The sequence below is a fragment of the Aquarana catesbeiana genome, linkage group LG11 (assembly GCF_042186555.1).
Source record: "Aquarana catesbeiana isolate 2022-GZ linkage group LG11, ASM4218655v1, whole genome shotgun sequence".
Classification (NCBI taxonomy): domain Eukaryota; kingdom Metazoa; phylum Chordata; class Amphibia; order Anura; family Ranidae; genus Aquarana; species Aquarana catesbeiana.
The window spans coordinates 164,758,364-164,777,420 of record NC_133334.1 but is presented as its reverse complement, the minus strand read 5'-3'; the positions used below and the strand labels follow the sequence as shown (position 1 = coordinate 164,777,420).

General features: G+C 42.0%; 1 protein-coding gene across 1 annotated transcript in view; it reads left to right on the top strand.

Moving 5' to 3' along the window:
- The window catches only part of SLC6A2 (solute carrier family 6 member 2), a 1,144,495-nt gene that overhangs the window by 691,139 nt on the left and 434,299 nt on the right, over positions 1–19,057 (top strand). The gene's annotated exons all lie outside the window — the stretch shown is intronic.

Below are 19,057 nucleotides of genomic sequence, written 5' to 3'. Positions count from 1 at the left end.
ACGCCCCTAGTCTAATCTCCCTTTTATACGCTCATCTGACCTCTCCCCCATCCAACCTTCCCCCATATGCTGGGCAGTGGTCCAAAGACCTCGCAATAGATCTTAGTGCAGAGGACTGGTCTGACATCTGGTCCAATACGAAAATATCCTCACAAAACGTAATTGCACAAGAGGCAAACTACAAAGTACTCATAAGATGGTACCTAGTTCCTGCCAGGATCTCCAAATTTCTCCCAAATTATCCAGCCACCTGTTTCCGTGGCTGTAATGAGCGAGGTACCCATGCACATATATGGTGGACATGCTCAATAGCACAGGAACTTTGGACTGCGATATTTCAAATGGCCTCCACACTATTTCAACATCGAATTGAACCTGATCCGGCTATAGCATTGTTGAATCTTACCCCTTCAGATTTCACCAGATCTCAGACCTGCCTTCTCCTTCAGCTCACAACAGCAGCTAAACAGACGATAGCTAGGGCCTGGAAAACCCCGAAACTCACCCTAGCTGAGGTCAAAAATAGGGTTACCCAGGCTATGATTCACAGCAAAATAGAAGCAACGATCCTTGATATGATCCCCCAACATCTCAAAATCTGGAACCCTTGGACTGAACATTTTCTACCCCCAGACTTTGATAAGAGCCTCCTCAAACCTTAATCAGATCACAATAAAAACAAACAGACTTAGCGGTAAACCGGGTGCTCTTGCGCTCCCCCCGACCACTCCTCCCCTCTCCCTGTCCTTCTCTAATCTCTCTCTACCTTTCCTATACCTTTCATCTCTCTGACTCTTTCTTCTCCACTTTCTTTTCCTCTTATCACAGGTAATTTTACTTGTAGATTATAAAAAGTCTACCAATCTTTGACTTTATATATGTTCGCAGATTTACTTTTCATATGAAAGTACAAACTTTCAGCTTTCGCTCTTGTTTTTTATAAGTGTTGTTTTGTTTTCTAGCCATAATAGGAAACTGTTATATTATGTCCACACCTATCTCTGCGAAAATTTTGTCCCCGGACCTTTGCTTCACAACTTATCCCCGAAAATTATTATAACACAACCTTCACTGGGGAAAAAAACATGTATAATGCTCATTACTAAAAGTTACATATGTATTGCCTGTTAAATTTTATGTCCTCTTTTCAATAAAAAAGTTTAGATAGATAGACAGAATAGTCATAAGAAAAAGTAATTAAAAACAGACTTTTCAATGATAGATACCATCATCCCAATATTATAACAGTGAGATTGGCTCCACATACCATGTTTGAAACAGTGCAGGAGAGCAGATAGGAAAGATTCTGCCCGGGTAAAATCACCCAATCTACAAGATGGTGAGCTGAACCAATTTCAAAATGGATTGTACTTTGTGAAGCTTTACTGTACGACCACTGTGAAGTGCAGAATTACCGGTGTGGGTGGCGGGGAAGTACTAGCAATGCGCCTGTGTGGACATCAGCTGCTGTGAAGAGGTGAGCCTGCTGTACTCTCTGGAGCTGGGAGGTAGTCCACCTGGGATGAACAGATGGTGCACCGGGTTGATGCCAGAGGCTTCCAGATGCGCCGGATCCGTCAGTGTGTAAATAACAGGGGGGTGATGGATGGTGCATCTAGCAGTCTGTCACACATTGGACAGAGCCTCAGTGTACAGCTTGCTGTATTAAAAAAAAAAAAAACTTCTCTAATACTTCTCCCTTACTTCCTGGACAGACTTTAGGATGTGAAAACTGTTAAAACACAGGAAGGAGTTCACCAGCTGACCTGCTTAACACGCACCCTGCAGCTGCCCTCTCTTTTCAGGAAGTCGTTCCCACTCACCACCCCAGGTGCATGGTTTTCCAATGCAATCAGTGATCACCTTTCTCAATAATACTGTACATAGCCAGTTCTTTTCTACCTTACTTTCATCTTGCATTGATCATTCATTTGTGTACAGGAGCTGAGCAATAAGACAACAGCCTATGTGGATCAGAGCTGTACTAGGAAAGAAGGATGTCCTGAGTTCTGTAAGGATCACCATGCACTATACAATCTGATTGTGAAATCTCCTTTAGATCCACCATCAACTAGTAGTGCAAGAGCAGGCCTGATTGGTTACAGAGCGATTGGATAGATGCTGTGTCCTCCTATTATATAGTTTTGGTAAATCTAAAGGAAATTGTGCAGAGATTGTACAATTAGATTGTGTAGTACATTGACCACCTTTATAAACTTAAATATAACTAGTTAGGATTTCAGTGCCAATAATTGTTCATGGCACCCCTAATACAGTAGCAAACGGGGGGCGCATGCGCGGCGCGATGCAGGAAGGACGTGAGTAACCACAGCTCCGTCTGACCCGGCCAGAGCGGGCTGAATAACCAGAGCCAAACAAAAGACACGCCGCCGAAAATACTCCATACCCCTCGGGGAACCCTCCCTGCATGCCGGTAAGAAGAACCGGGCACTCTTGCTGCTCGCAACACCACTTAACCAACTATCTCCTGAACGCTGCAAGCAATCAGGCCAGGATGATGTCCCAAGATGGCGCCGGAGCCAGCACACACGCGGCCGCAACGAAACAGCTATCTAACCCATCCGTCCACTCTCTCAACAATGGGAACTGTGAGTACTCATCCCCATTATTTAAAGCTGACCTAGATGCCAGCCTTACCACAATCTTTGATAAGTTGGTTAACAAAATAGAGAGTGCGGTACATAAAGCTACTACGGCCCTATCTCAGGAAATAGCTAATATAGGAAATCGCACCGACATCTTGGAAACTAAACACGATGAACTTTCACTTGCTCACAACGATTTAAGAAAGGACTATGAATCTTTGGATGATAGTTTTGCCTTTATGCAAGCACAGGTGGAAGATTTGGATAATAGGAACAGACGCCACAATATCAGGCTGAGAGGTGTTCCTGAATCAGTCACTGACTTGATGCAAACGGTTTCCAAGATTTTCCACAATCTGCTTCCCGACAAACCAATATCAGCATTTACATGCGACCGTATACACAGAGCCCTACGGCCCAAACCCCCACCTGACAAACCACCTAGAGATATCATTATGTGCATGAAGGACTTTCTAACCAAAGAGGAAATCATGCGTGCTTCCAGAACCACTCCAAACATTGCTTTTGAGGGCAACAGGCTGCAAATCTATCCTGACATCTCCCCAGCCACTCTAGATAGAAGACGCAGAATGAAGGAAGTCACAAACATCTTACAAACAGCTCATATAAGATATAGATGGGGATTTCCCTTCAAGCTTACTATTCCACATAATGGCTCTACATACACTGTGTATAATGTAATTGAAGGCAAAGAACTGCTAGTCAAATTGGGCCTACTTGACCCAGAACCACCAAACAGATTTCCAACCACACCAAGACCCTCCCCTATATGGTCAACTCCATCCTCCAGACGCAACACAGCTGAACAGAGAAGATGGCGGCAACCATTCCAAAACCAAGCCACCTAACCACATTAATTATATGTTTTTCCTTTTCTTACAAAGACCATTGGTTTTGAAGACCACTCAAGACTGAATTTCGGTTCTTCTCTTCTTATCCCCGGTTGAATGGATCATCCTGAATGCTATCCTGCTCATCATTTTATTATCATTTGAACTTCCCCCACATCTGTTACCTGATCTTCATCAAAATCCCCAAAAGCGATTGGAGGAACAAACTTTCCACTACCATATCTCATACCCTCTTCTTTCCCTATTCCTTCCTTCCCCCTTCCTCCCTTCCCTCCATTCCTTCATCCATCCCTTCCACCCATTCCCCAATTCCCCCCCCCCCCTTTTTTTTTTTTTCTTCACTAAAAAGGTATATATGTGGCTAAAGTGAGTTTTTAGCAATACTCGGGATGGTAAATTCTGGATAGGTGAATTTGGGGTCTGTTAAAAATAAGATACAATTTACTTGTTTTTCAACCCACATAGATAGAGGGTATTCTCCTTACTGTTACATTTACCCCTCTGGTTGGTATTTAATTGTTTTTGTTCCAGTTTCTCAAATAGCCTGCTAAGTCCGTCGTTGCTGGATTGTCTCCCCACCTGCCCATGCGGTTAATTGCTGCGTCCTTAATTTGGAGGATGGTGCACTTGATGGCATGCACAGGATCAGGACACGTTTGTCCTCCTGATTCAAAGGAAAATTGTTGTGACAGGATATTTCCTGTCCCTTTATTTTTGTTATTTTTTATTACAGTATTCACCAACCTCATCTTTTTGGTCGATACTTTATATAGATTAAAAAATGGAAGTTACAGAAATGCTATTCACTCTCATATAATGATCCAATGTTATAATTTTTTTTGTTGCAAATACTCATATTTTAGATCCGATTCACATTTGACCATGGTTTCTCTACTTGTATGGTATAAAATGACACTCCTATTCCAAATGCTAAGCCTTAACCTTCTCTCTTATGTTTATATGGTTTTCATTTATATTCCAATATGTGTAATTGGGAACATCTTTTTTCATAAGCTAACCTCTCTACTAATTACCAATGGTACTTAAAGTAATATCTCATAATGTTCATGGCTTCAATACACCCCACAAAAGAAAAAAGGCCTTTCAACACTACAAAAGAATTGGTGCAGATATTATCCTATTACAGGAAACTCATTTCTCTTCCGCTAGACATCCAAACTATTTTGATAAAACATACAATCAATTTTATTATACTACATACCACAATAAAACCCGTGGGGTTGCTATCTTTATACGTAACACTATCATTTTTGACTCAAAACATATTTATAAAGACCCAGATAGCCGCTATATCATTATAAAAGGTCAGATAAATAACAAAGAAATTACTATTGCATCAATATATGCACCTAATGATTCCCATTCTTCTTTTTTCCAAGGCTTTTTTGAATCTTTGGAAAAACTTAGCTCTCCTCATCTGATCGTCGGTGGTGACTTTAATTTAACAGCACACCCAGCACTAGACAGAAGCAAAATTTCCCCTTCCACCAAAGCTTTCCCTAAATCTTTAAACAGATCCCTTAATAAATTTCAACTAATTGACTCCTGGAGGGCGCATAACATAGGTGCAAAAGTTTACACACATTACTCATATCCCCATGACGTCTACGCTAGATTGGATTACATTTACTGCATGCCTATTCTATTAGCTAACTCCTCTAAAGCTACAATACACCCAAGCCCATGGTCAGACCATGACATCACACTTTTTGAAACTTCACACATAGGTCTCAAACCCTCACCATATAATTGGAGACTTAATGATACAATCCTAACAGATGCCTCACTGACACAGACCATTACGACTCAAATTGAGAATTATTTTTCTGACAATGTAAATGATGACACTCCTCCCACTATGATTTGGGCAGCTCACAAAGCAGTCCTAAGAGCCCATTTAATTAGCCTCGCTGCAAATAGAAATAAACAAAGACTCACAGACATCAAATGTCTTACTAAAGAACTTAATGATCTATACTTTAAATTACAAATAACCTCTTCATCAGAAATTACCAAACAAATTCAAGACAAGCGTAAAGCTTTAGATGCTATTCTTTCAGCAAACACAGAGAAATCATTAAGGTTTTCCAAGGCTAAATTCTTATTACATAGTAACTCTCCCTCATCTATGTTTGCCAAAAAACGTAATCATGAACACAAACCCCCACATACGTATAAACTCAGAGACTCCAAAGGGAATATGATCACACACCCTCAAGAAGTACTTAAGATATTCTCCACATTTTATAAAGATCTCCTCTCAAGCCCTCAGCCCCCTACAGACCAATCCTCTAGATCGTGGCTAGATGACATTAGATTACCCTCTCTCACCCCACAGCAAATAGAAATGTTGAACGCCCCCTGTACAGAACTGGAACTAACCCGTATTATAAAATCCCTTAAGACCTCCACAGCCCCAGGCCCAGATGGATTTTCTTCTTCATATAATAAGAAATTTGCCCCTCTCCTAACCCCTCACCTGACTAACCTTTTTAATCACATTCTTAATGGTGGACAATTCCCCAATGAGATGCTCCTAGCTAATCTTTCCCTAATTCCCAAACCACTTAAGGATCACTCTCTTCCTCAAAATTTTCGCCCTATATCAGTTTTAAACAATGACCTTAAAATCTTTGGAAGATTACTTGCAGACAGACTGGCAAAAGTTATCACAAATCTAATTCACATTGACCAAACCGGTTTTATCCCTGGAAGACAAATTGTTGACAATGTTAGACTGGTCACCAATATTATCCAAGATGCAAATCTTTTTTCACGGAAGCTTTGCCTCTTAAGTCTGGATATTCATAAGGCGTTTGACAGCGTTAGCTGGTCGTACCTTAATTATTTACTACCCAAATTTGGGATATCAGATAAATTCTTGCTGGGATTTAATGCCCTTTATCATAATCCCAAGACTAGAATTAAAATCCCAGGTCACAACTCAGAATTTTTCCCCCTCAGCAGAGGGACCAGACAGGGTTGCCCCCTTTCCCCACTATTATTCGCCCTTGCTATTGAACCATTAGCCCACAAAATAAGAAACAACTATGATATAAAAGGATATACTAAAGGGGAAAACGAATTTAAACTCAGCTTATACGCTGATGATGCTCTTGTATTCCTTACTGAACCTATCACCTCTATCCCATCCCTCCTTAAAGAATTGAAACTTTTTCACAACATCTCTGGCCTCAAAATAAATATGAATAAATGTTCTGCCATGTCAATTAACCTTTCTCAAAACACACAAAATTTATTATCGAGTCATTTCCCTTTCATATGGTGCTCTAATTCATTTAAGTATCTTGGATTTTCTATAACCCCTACACACAACCAATTATATAAGTCTAATTACATCCCCCTTTTTTCAAACATTAACACTACCCTTAACTCTTGGTCATCATTTCATATCTCGTTCCTAGGTAGAATATGTGCCATCAAAATGACAATCCTACCTAAAATTTTATATCTTTTTCGTACCCTACCAATTAACATCCCAAAATCCAAATTATTCTCTATTCAAAGAAATATTAACAAATTTATATGGGCAGGTAAAAAGCCCAGATGCAGCTATGCACTAATGCATAGACCCCAGTCTGCAGGAGGTCTAGGACTTCCCAACATATGGCTATATTACCTTGCTGCTAGACTAACCCAGCTCTCTCAAAGGTTCACCCCTATACACGAGACCCCATGGAAAAAGTTTGAAATCACCTCTATTAAACCATTGTACTTACAAGGTATATTATGGTCTAACACCACATCATACGGTAAACTCTCCAAATTAAATATTATAGTTGCCCACTTTCTCCAACTTTGGAACAAATATAAAGACACCTTTAAGCTTTCTTCTAACACCCCACCTTTAGCATCCTTCTTAGGTGACCCCAGATTTCCATATGCATATAATAACGAAAGACCCTTCTTAAACTGGATTAACAAAAATCTTACTACGCTCAGATCCTTACAACTAAAATGGAATTTCACTCCATTCTCTTCTCTACAATCTACACATGGCCTCCCTCCCTCAGAACTTCACCATTACCAACTAATTAGAGGATTCTATGCTGAATGTTTTGCACTCTCTACAACCCCCTCCAACACACTGTTCGAACAGATCTGTATCTCCTTTACCAGAGATAGAGGTTTGATATCAAAACTTTATAATTTCCTAAACAGTGTTGGAGTCTCAGAAAAATCCTCTCAGATGATTAAATGGGAATCAGATTTGGGCATCACGTTCAGCATCGAAGACTGGACGTCCATGTCTGATAATTTACGTAAGAGTAACAAAGCTATATCATTCAGAGAAACCCCAATTAAAGTATTTTCAAGATGGTACTTAACCCCAGTGAAATTACATTCATTCTACCCCTCGGTGTCTCCAGATTGCTTCAGAGGTTGTTCTGTTCCTGGTACACTCATACACATATTCTGGTCATGCCCCCACCTAGACTTAATATGGCGTAAGGCCTTTGAAATTATTGAATCCTCCTCTAAACAAAAAATCAAACCCACACCACAAATATGTTTATTATTTGCTAATGTCCCTCTTCCATGTACCAGATTAATTCATTCTCTATGTAGCTCCATACTTTGGATGATTGCCTACAACTGGAAATCCAACAATCTCCCTTGGCAACAAGTTATTTCCAGAATGGAATCAATCAAAATTGTAGAATGGATATACCACACCCTTAATGATACTATACACATACATAAAAATAAATGGTCCTATTGGACAACAAATTAATATATGACTTTTGTACATGCAAGTTAATGAATATAATGTTGTCATAACTGCTTGTTTCTGCCTAGAAATTATGATCTAGAAATATATCTAAATCCTCTAATTTAATGATAATATCTCTGTAACATTGTGATTTACTCTGCTGACACCCCTATATTTTGTTTTATACTTCTGTAAAACTTCCAAATAAAACTTTTGTAAACAAAAAAAAAATACAGTAGCAAACACACATTTTGCCATGTGCAAAAATGAGTGACAAACACAGCAAAATGCAGAGTAAAATGGTGCAAACTGCGACACGCCAAAATGTCCCATGAGCTACTATGCCTATGCGTGTTGTGGGAAAAATGAGCCAAAAAAAATGCATGCTCCCACTGTGAATGGGGCCTAAAAGTGAAATCGGTGTGTTTACACAAGAACAAGTCACATTCACATCTGTGCATTTCCGAACACGTGGCAAACTGCACAGAAAACACATGCTTTGCCATGCATTTCAAAAATGCACTGCAAATGCGCATTGTCATTACATTTTAAAAGGCACCCCAAGTGCGGGTAGCAGGCATGCATTTGCCATGCAACAAATACACTGTAAATTCACCAAAAAGTGTGGTAAAAATGCACCACGCTCCACTCCATAAAAAGTTCTGGAACTTCTTTGGGGCAATTGTCGCACTGGGCTGAGTGTCTCTGTCCACTCTGTCCTCTTATGTATCTCCATTGGCTCCCACTGCTGTCAATTAAAGCCAGTGACGAGGAAGCAGGGGGATGGGGAAGAGTCCCACTGTCTGTCAAAAACTGGTGCACACAGAATCTGGTTCAGCTCTGCATAATAACCAATCAGCATCTAGGTTTTATTGTCAAAGCTTAACTCAGGGGTCTTCAAACTACGGCCCTCCAGGTGTTCAGGAAATACAATTCCCATCATGCCTAGTCATGTCTGTGAATGTCAGAGTTTTACAATGCCTCATGGGATGTGTAGTTCTGCAACAGCTGGAGGGCCGTAGTTTGAGGATCCCTGGCTTAACTGAACAAACTGAAGTTAGAAGCTGATTGGTTACTATGCACACCTGCACCAGATTTAGTTGTCACCAGTTTTAGTAAATCTCCCCCTCGTGGCGCCTCTTCTCCTCCAGGGCTTCCTTTCCACTGTGTCACCACCTCCACACCAGTGAGAATGCACCAGAATTGTGCCCACTTTCACCAAAAAGGGCAGCAGCAAAAATTAAGCGTACAATACTACAACCCCCTTCCCTAGATTGAAGCTTTGAAGCTCAAAGCAGCACTCGCCAACATCCTCCCCAGTGGCTCTATTAACAGCCTTTTGAGGCCAGGTTTTTGCTAAATAAAAAATGTCCCTGAATCCCCCGCATGACAAGCACTAGTATACCACCTTGGCAATTCATCTGCTTCCATACCAGCTGTTGAAACAGCCCCTTCCTCTATTTCATGGCCTTGGTGGTAACATATTAACCTTTGCCATTACTATTTTTTGATAAACTTTATTTACAGATTTAATTTTTTTTAGTTTTGTTACATTTGACATGTAGCGCCCTCCCCAACCGCCTGAGGCCTAGTGGTGACCCCCAGAGACAGGAAGGGCCAACATTCCTCCTCAGGGTGCAGGTTACTAGGCATGGTGGGAAATGTGCAAGGTAGAAAGATGGGCGCCAGTCACTTTTAGAAATTAACAAAAAAGTTTATTTCTCTTAAAAGGAAAACTGTGGGAGAGAGGGGTAGGGCACAGTACACCCGTAGTCAAATGCAATTGCATATTAGCAGACTCCTCAGACAAAATGTAGAAAACGGCAGACAGCAATACAGAAACAGTGCCTTTAAGCTGAACCCAGCAATCTGTACTTTGTAGCAACAGCTGTCTCCCATAGCAAAAAACTCAACTCACAGCATCTTACTGAATTTCCTCGGATGAGTTCTCTCCTGAAGCTTCCCTAGCCACTTCAAAGTCCCCGGCTTATGAACAGTCTCCTCTGGTACTTCTTCAGAACTCCATCCCTCTCAGCATGCCACAGGCAACAAGAGGTGTTGACCCTCTGGCAACTTCCTCTCCCATGCCTCCAGGCATTGACCAGGCTCCCTCCAGCAGAGCCCCTGAACACATGGCTAGGCTTTAGGCATACACCGCAGCAGCTGCTTCTCACACACCTACCCAAACCGCAGTCTGGGTGGAAAGGACCCAGATCACCTGACCTTCTCCAAATAAATACCTTATCTCAACATTCTCAGTGGCCAAAGAGACTCTTACTGATTGGTTGAGAAAAGTATACACACTCATAACCTGAATTCACTGCAATTCATCAACTAATGCCAAAGATAACAGTGCCACCTATTGATAAAAGGGAGAAACCACAGTTAAAACCAGGCTTAAGAGAAGCCCATTTGATCAAAAGACTACAAATTAGCCAGGCTAGATACCACCTATCACAGATAAATTTGTTAGCAGCCCTGTTTAGGACAAGGGTGCCACAGACATTTTTGACATTTGGGCTTGTGCTTGTTGTCTTAAAAATGGGATGCCAGTGGTCAATTTGCCCAAGACGTAAAGCTAAGGAGCTGCATGGTAATGACCAACGCACCCTGCAAGGAGTGATGGACTTTATTGTAGAACGGCTCCCAGGTTACACACTCAGACAGCAGAGGAAATCGCAGACAAAATAAAAAAAAGCTTTGTGTTTATATATTTAGCATAGTCAAACAGTTTACAGACCTCTACTTATTTTTTCACAAGTGTACTGTATTTGTTATACTATGCTGTGTTTTTATTGTGGAAAACGCACTTTGTGTCTGCATAGTTTGAACTATTCTACATGGATATGCTAAAATACTAGCTTGCTGCTGGTCATTTTTTTTCTGACATTTTCTGCCTTTTGTGTAAGCCATTCCCCTTTTCAGTTTGATCACAAAACTCCCCTGCTGCTGGTCATTTTTTTCTTATGAGTCTCAGATGATGCATTTGAATTTCTAGTGTATCAAAGCACCTGCCTTGTTTGTGTTTCCACATTTAAGCCCTATTCTACCTGGTCACACTTATATACTTTTCTGGTACTGAACAATTTTCACCAAACTATGCCCAAGGATTATAGCTCTGATATTTTTGAAAAATTGAGTGTATGGAGATTGGAGAGGGCTACATTGCAGTTAAAAAAAAGCAGCAAGATGCTGATAAAATAGGCAGCTCTTGAATTGACTGTAGGCAACAACTGCTTAATCACCCCAAGCTAAAAGTTATTAAAAAATAAGAGGAAATAATACTCCAATTAATAGAAAAAGTAGCTATGGTGTTGACAACTGACATTCTAACTATCAGTTACACCCAAAAAGGGATTTTCAGATAGCCAGATCTATGCACTCAGGCAGGGCACTTAAGAAAATGCACCTGAAGCACTAACCCCCGGAGGAGCTGCTGAATAGATTTGGGCTTACCGTTACCATCTTCACAGTGTTCATATTTCATATGTGTTCATAGTTCATATAATTGAAGACACTGGCTCCAACACTTAGTCCTTTTTCCAAGTTTTATTGAAGAAACAAAATATGCAATAGCAGGGTAGAGGGTGAAAGGGATTCAGGTACCTTGAATTTTGCAGTTAGAGGTAATTCCTATATCCAGCGAGCAGCAGCTCCACAGCTGGGTTTAGCAACCACCGGATAGGTCTCTATCAACCAACCTAGAAGCCGATGCGATCCTCGGATACGGTCTCTGCCACAGACCTGACAATCTTGAATAAACTGCTGTGCTTGATACGGTCTCTGCCACAGACCTGACAATCTTGAATGAACTGATTGCTGTGCTTGATCCCAGATGCATCTCTGACTGAGTTCCCAGGCTCTTCTCAAGATACCAGCCTTATGCTCGGTCCTCTCCTGGAGAGTCCTCCCCTGGTTGCTACAGTCCCTTGCTTCTTCCCGCAGGCCAGACAGCAAAGAGACCATCCTATGGACCAATAGGCCACTAACACTTTGGGCCTTCTTCTAGAAGCTGGGCCTTGGGTCCGCTGACCCCAAGGCAGAATTTTAGGCAGCAGCAATTCCCCCCAGGCTAGGAGGGTCATGAGGTCAGGAAGCGAGAACCCCCCTAAAAAAAGGGTGTCTGCTCCATAAATACCCCTACCCAGAATGCACGGTGGATGAACCACTCCCACCGAACTGTCTCTGGGCAAAGAGTGTTCAATATGTCCAACCAGACTGTATTTACAACATCCACCAATGGTAACAGCACCACCCATGATCGGATGGAAATTTGCACAGTCCAGCCAAACTGGTACAGAAACCAGTAACTTTAGGTAATAATAAGCTGAGCCGAACTGTAGCTTCAACTAACTTAAATTTGAAAAGAATAGCGTCTGCTCTTCAGGAGCAGGGCGCTACATACCCTAGCACTAGAACTCAGTCATAGTTTGCTAAAGTAGATTTAAATTGGTTGTAAACCCTTACAGACCACTTTTACCTACAGGTAAGCCTAGATTAAGGCTTACCTGTAGGTGCAAGAAATATCTCCTAAACCTATATGGTTTAGGAGATATTTCCAAAAGACAGGCACCGATGTCTACGGCGCAGGTGCACTGAGCGTGCCGGTAGTGACATCATCGCTGCTCCGGCCAATCACAGTGCCGGAGCCGCGATACCCGGAAAGAAGATGGACGCTTCGTAGGAGAAGGGACATCGGTGACATCGCAGGCACATAATGGGCTACGATGCGATAGTATCCCATTATGCTTTACCTTTGCAGGGAAACAAAAAAGAAGTAAACTCCATCAGGGTTTACTTCTTCTTTAAACGATAACTCTTCACCGCTACCCCCCTCTTCCCCTCACCTCCTCACCCTCTTTTTTTTTTTTCTTTTCTCTCTCCCTCTTTTCTGAACATCACACAATAAACTTAGCCTCAAAGTACTGTAATCCCAAATATTTCCTATTAAAACTCAATGTTAAACACAAATACCTTGCAACCAATTCTTGCAATCAACGCCTCACGTCTTTACAGGGAAAAACAAAACTTATATATGTACAGCTTTGATATGTAAATGTATACCAGATCTTATTATTTATCTTACATTTGTTAACCATATACCTCTGACAGTTCATAAGTTTTACTGTTCTACCAGTTATTTCCTCACTTTTGTGAGAATATATATATATATATATATATATATATATATATATATATATATATATAAAATCTCACAAAAGTGAGTACACCCCTCACATTTTTGTAAATAGTTTATTATATCTTTTCATGTGACAACACTGAAGAAATTACACTTTGCTACAGTGTAAAGTAGTGAGTGTACAGGTTGTATAATAGTGTAGATTTTGCTGTCCCCTCAAAATAATTCAACACATAGCCATTAATGTCTAAACCGCTGGCAACAAAAATGAGTACACCCCTAATGCCACGTACACACGACCGTTTTTCCCATCAGAATAAACTCTCAAGGTTTTTCCGACGGAGTTCCGACGGAATTCTGCTGAAACTGTCTTGCGTGCCACACAAGTCCGATTGTCATGAATGCGGTGACATACAGCACGTATGACGGGACTAGAAAAAGGAAGTTCAATAGCCAGTAGCCTATAGCTTCCGTCTCATACTTGCTTCAGAGCAAGCGTCGTTTTTGGTCCGTCGGAACAGCATACAGACGAGCGGTTTTCCCGATAGGAATTGGTTCCATCAGAAATATTTAGAACATGTTCTATTTCTAGGTCCGTCAGAATTTTCGAAAAAAAATGTCTGATGAGGCATACACACGATCGAAATAAACGATGAAAAGCTTCCGTCTGACTTTTCCTGTCGGACATTCCGCTCGTGTGTACGCGACATTAGTGAAAATCTCCAAATTGGGCCCAAAGTGTGTGGGCCCAAATTTTGTGTGGCCACCATTATTTTCCAGCACTGCCTTAACCCTCTTGGGCATGGAGTTCACCAGAGCATCACAGGTTGCCACTGGAGTCCTTTTTCACTCATCTGAGGACATCACAGAGCTGGTGGATGTTAGAGACCTCCACCTTCTGTTTGAGAATGCCCTACAGATGCTCAATAGGGTTTAGGTCTGGAGACATGCTTGGCCAGTCCATCACCTTTACCCTCAACTTCTTTAGCAAGGCAGTGGTCGTCTTGGAGATGTGTTTGGGGTCATTATCATATTGGAATACTGCCCTGCGGCCCAGTATCCGAAGGGAGGGGATCATGCACTGCTTCAGTATGTCACAGTACATGTTGGCATTCATGGTTCCCTCAATGAACTGTAGCTCCCCACTGCCGGTAGCACTCATGCAGCCCCAGACCATGACACTCCCACTTCCATGCTTGACTGTAGGCAAGACACACTTGTCTTTGTACTCCTCACCTGGTTGCCACCACACACGCTTGACACCATCTGAACCAAATAATTTTATCTTGGTCTCATCAGACCGCAGGATATGGTTCCAGTAATTCATGTCCTTAGTCTGCTTGTCTTCAGCAAACTGTTTGTGGGATTTCTTGTGCATCATCTTTAGAGGAGGCTTCCTTCATGAACGACAGCCATGCAGACCAATTTGATGCAGCGTGCGGCGTATGGTCTGAGCACTGACAGGCTGACCCCCCACCCCTTCAACCTCTGCAGCAATGCTGGCAGCACTCATATGTCTATTTCCCAAAGACAACCTCTGGATATGACACTGAGCACTCAACTTCTTTGGTCGACCATGGCGAGACCTGTTCTGAGTGGATCCTGTTGTGTTAAACCACTGTATGGTCTTGGCCACTGTGCTGCGGCTCAGTTTCAGGGTTTTGGCAATCTTCTTATAGCCTAGGCCATCTTTATGTAGAGCAACAACTCTTTTTTTCAGATCCTCAGAGAGTTCTTTGCCATGAGGTGCCATGTTGAACTTCCAGTGACCAGTATGAGAGAGTGAGAGCGATAACACCAAATTTAACACACCTGCTCCCCATTCACACCTGAGACCTTGTAACACTAACGGGTCACATGACACCGGGGAGGGAAAATGGCTAACTGGGCCCAATGTGGACATTTTCACTTAGGGGTGTACTCACTTTTGTAGCCAGCGATTTAGGCATTAATGGCTGTGTGTTGAGTTATTTTGAACTGCAAATTTACACTGTTATACAAGCTGTACACTCATCATTTACATTGTAGCAAAGTGTCATTTCTTCAGTGTTGTCACATGAAAAGCTATAATAAAATATTTACAAAAATGTGATGGGTGTACTCACTTTTGTTTGATACTGTGTGTGTATATATATATATATATATATATATAATATATTCATATGTAATTGCTACACAAGACATTTTTTGATGTAATATTTTTAATAATTACCTTCTCTATTTGTCTTGTTTAACAATATCATTAAAAGTCAAAGTAAAAGAAAATCCCAAATTTTGGGTTGTCCCCAGAAAAATAATAGAAGGGAAATCTTCCAATTGGGACACTAGCTCTGGTGACCTGGGGGTCCCCAAGGAATTTCTTTAATTTGCTTAATTAAAGAAATTAATTGCTTTAATTAACTTACCTGAGCCCCATCTCGATCCAGCAAGGTGCACAAGTGCCTCGGCTGTCTGGGACTCTCCCTCTGCATTGGCTTAGATAACAGCAAGCACCATTGGCTCCGCTGTCAATCAAAAGTGACTGAACCAATGAGGAGAGAGTTGAGGTCCATGTCTGAATGGGCACACAGAGCAGTGGCTCGGGTGCCCCCCATAGCAAGCTGCTTGCTGTGGGGGCAGGAGGGAGGGGCCAGGAGCGCCGGCGAGGGACCTGAGAAGAGGAGGATATGGGCTGCTCTGTGCAAAACCACTGCATAGAGCAGGTACATATAAAATGTTTGTTTTTTTACACAAATAAAAAAAAAAAAACAAGACTTTTAACCCCTTCGTGCCAAAGGGTAAAACACATCTTAATGCCTAAGCCCAATTTTGCAACTTTGACGTGTGTTAGTAAAACCATACATATCATCACAACTACTGCATCCAGGTGGATTATACCTTGTTTTTTTCAGGACAAATTGAGCTTTCATTTGATGTTTTTTTATTATTATTATAATACAGGATTTATATAGCGCCAACAGTTTACGTAGTGCTTTACAACTTGAGGGTAGACAGTACAAATACAATACACTTTTTAATACAGTAGGAATCAGAGGGCCCTGCTCCTTAGAGCTTACAATCTAAGAGAGAAGGTCAAGAGATACAAGAGGTAACAACTGTGGGCGATGTGCTGATCGAGAAGATAAATGTACAGTAGTTAGGTGGGGCCAGATAGGCTTCTCTGAAGAGAGTTTTCAGGATCTTCTGAAAGTGGATAAAGTAGGAGAAAATCAGACAGATTGAGATAGAGCATTCCAGAGGATGGGAGAGGCTCTGAAGAAGTCCTGAAGGCGATCATGGGATGAGGTGACAAGGGAGTTTGAGAGCAGGAGGTCTTGGGAGGAGCGAAGAGAACAATTAGGTCGGTATTTTGAGACTAGGTAGTGATGTGTAAGGGGAGAAAAACTATGCTTATTTACAACAGCACTACAAATGAAATGATACATCAGAAAGAAGCAGCAACTCTCATGTGCGATACCACAAAAAATCAATATAACCAAGGACAGAGTCGCACATAGCATTTAACAGAACATACTAATCATAAGAATGTCAACAAAATATTGATGCAATAAAAAGTCCTTATTCCAGGAAAAAAGTTAAAAATACATCCAATATTGCACAGTCTTATGTAATAGAAAAAAAGGCAGATGCAGAGCTTGAGGTAGTGAGAAGATAAAGGCGTCACACTCTTGAATTCCCAATCACAATTCATAGATGTATTCCAGATATTCAATATGTTATCCACACCGCATGTGACCATCACCAGAGAGAAATGCCTGCTTACCAGATAGATTCGATCTGTAAAAAGGTCAAAACGCCTATGGCTGTTTACCCTGCCAGGGCCTTTGGGCTGCAGTCTGCTCGACACACCAGGGTCCAGTAATCACTCTCTCTCTTGCCCTCACACTTGCAGGTATTCACAGATGTCCCACTCAAAAAAAAGGGGATGCTTCACATAGCATAAGATCCAACGCTTTTTTTTTCTGAATAATACATTTTAAAAAAAGAAGGAGAACAACTCCCTTAAAAAGGATAATATACCGACCGGTACTAAGAACAGAGTGCCCGCGCTTCCGGGACTTCATATGTCGCGATGATGGTAGCACGTCGTCCGCCCGAATAGTTTCATCACAGTCACATCGCAACATACAAAGTCTCGGAAGCGCGGGCGCTCTGTTTTTAGTACCGGCCAAAAAATGTATTACTCTGAAATAAAAAGCATGGGATCTTATGCTATGTGAAGCATCCCCTTTTTTCTGAGCCTATTTAGAGGTAAGCCAATGAGGAGGGAGTTGCAGTAGTCGAGGCGGGGGATGACCAGGGAGTCGATTAGAAGCTTTGTGGTGACATTGGTTAGGAAGGGGCGTATCTTGGAGATGTTGCGGAGGTTGAGGCGGCAAATTTTGAATAGCGATAGGATGTGGGGCCGAAAGGTTAGTTCGGAGTCCAGGATTACACCTAGGACCTTGGCATGGGGGGACAAGTTGATAGTTGAGCCATTGATATTGACAGAGAAATCAGGGGAAGTGGGAAATATCTTGAGCTTGGTTTTGGATAGGTTGAGTTTGGGGAAGTGATGTGACATCCAGGCTGATATGTCTGCTAGTAAATTGAGGAGACAGATGGAGAGAGCTGGGGGGTAGAGAGATAGATTTGGGTGTCATCAGCGTAGAGATGATATTTAAAGCCATGGGAGGCAATCAACTGACCCAGGGAGGTGGTGTAGATTGAGAAAAGGAGAGGTCCAAGAACAGAACCTTGGGGGACCCCAATGGAGAAAGGAAGAGGAGAGGAGGAAGTAGAAATGTACGTGACACTGAAGGAGCGGTGGGATAGGTATGATAAGAACCAGCGAAGAGTACAGTCACGGAGACCAAGGGAGTGGAGTTTATTAAGGAGGAGGGGGTGGTCCACTGTGTCAAAGGCAGCAGAGAGATCCAGGAGAAGTAGTACAGAATAGTGTCTGGTTTTAGCTGTTAGTAGTTTGAGAGTTTAAGGAGAGCAGTTTCCGTGGAGTGTTGAGGGCGAAATCCGGACTGAAGGGGATCAAGAAGTTTATTCATGGTCAGATGGTCACTCAGTCGGTTGTAGACCAGTCTGTCAAGAAGTTTGGAGGAGAAGGCGAGTAAGGAGATGGGACGTAGGTTGTTAAGATTGGTGGGGTCCAGTGACGACTTTTTAAGTATGGGGGTGACTAGTGCATGTTTTAGAGAGTTTGGGAAGATGCCACAAGAGAGGGAGAGGTTGAAAATGTAAGTTGAAGAGTGTAGAATTGAGTCAGAGGGTGAGCGTAGCATTTGCCAGGGAGCAGGATCCAGGGGGAAGGTGGTTAGATGAGTGTTAGATAAAAGTTTAACAACCTCATTAATAGTAGCAGGGTTGAATGAGGGAAGTAATGATTGTGTCTGTGGACATGGGGGAGGATTTTGCGCGTTGGAGATCTCCTCATGAATTGTATCAACCTTATTTTTGAAGTGATTGGGGATCTCCTAGGCAGTGAGTGAGTTAGAGGGTGGAGGCAGTGGAGGACAAAGTAGAGTGTTGAAGGTAGAGAATAGTTGACGTGGACTGGATGAGAAGGTGTTAATGAGTGTAATAAAGTATGTCTGTTTGGCCGTGTGGAGGCAGGAATAGTATTTTAGGAGGGCAGATTTATTATGAGTGACGTCTCCAGCTTTCATATTTAGGGGGGGCACATAGGGGG